The sequence below is a fragment of the Sinocyclocheilus grahami genome, unplaced genomic scaffold (genome assembly GCF_001515645.1).
Source record: "Sinocyclocheilus grahami isolate Dianchi unplaced genomic scaffold, SAMN03320097.WGS_v1.1 scaffold2275.1, whole genome shotgun sequence".
Taxonomy (NCBI): Eukaryota; Metazoa; Chordata; class Actinopteri; order Cypriniformes; family Cyprinidae; genus Sinocyclocheilus; species Sinocyclocheilus grahami.
Window position 1 is genome coordinate 121050 of NW_015507454.1, and position 506 is coordinate 121555.

The following is a 506-nucleotide window of genomic DNA, read 5'->3' on the forward strand; positions in this document are numbered from 1 at the left end:
GTGAACTGCTCTCAGCGAGAGGAGTTTGCCCTGGGACCACACAAGTATCTGGTGCGCCAGCTTGTACAAGGGGCGCGAACGCAGAACTCCCTGGTGGTTGATGTAAGAGACCACCGCTGTGTTGTCGTTGTGCACAAACACATGGTGACCTCTTAGGTCTGGGAGAACTTGAAGCATGGCCAGCATCTCCAGACAATTGAATGCCACGTCAGATGGCGACCACTCCACAGACCACGGGCAGGGTGGCCACTCATAACTGCACCTCAACCGATGAGGGATGCATCCGTCGCTAGCATATGCGGCGACAAGGAGCTCCCAGCACCGGGCCCCGAGACAAGAACCAAGGTTTCCTCCACATGTCGTAAGGCACGTAGGCACCTCCGCATGACCTTGAGCATGCAAAGCGGGTTTCCCCTCGGGGAGAACCCCTTGTTCTTGTGCCACCACTCTAGGGGTCTCATGTACAGCAGGCCAAGAGTTATCACGTTGGACGCAGCTGTCATCAG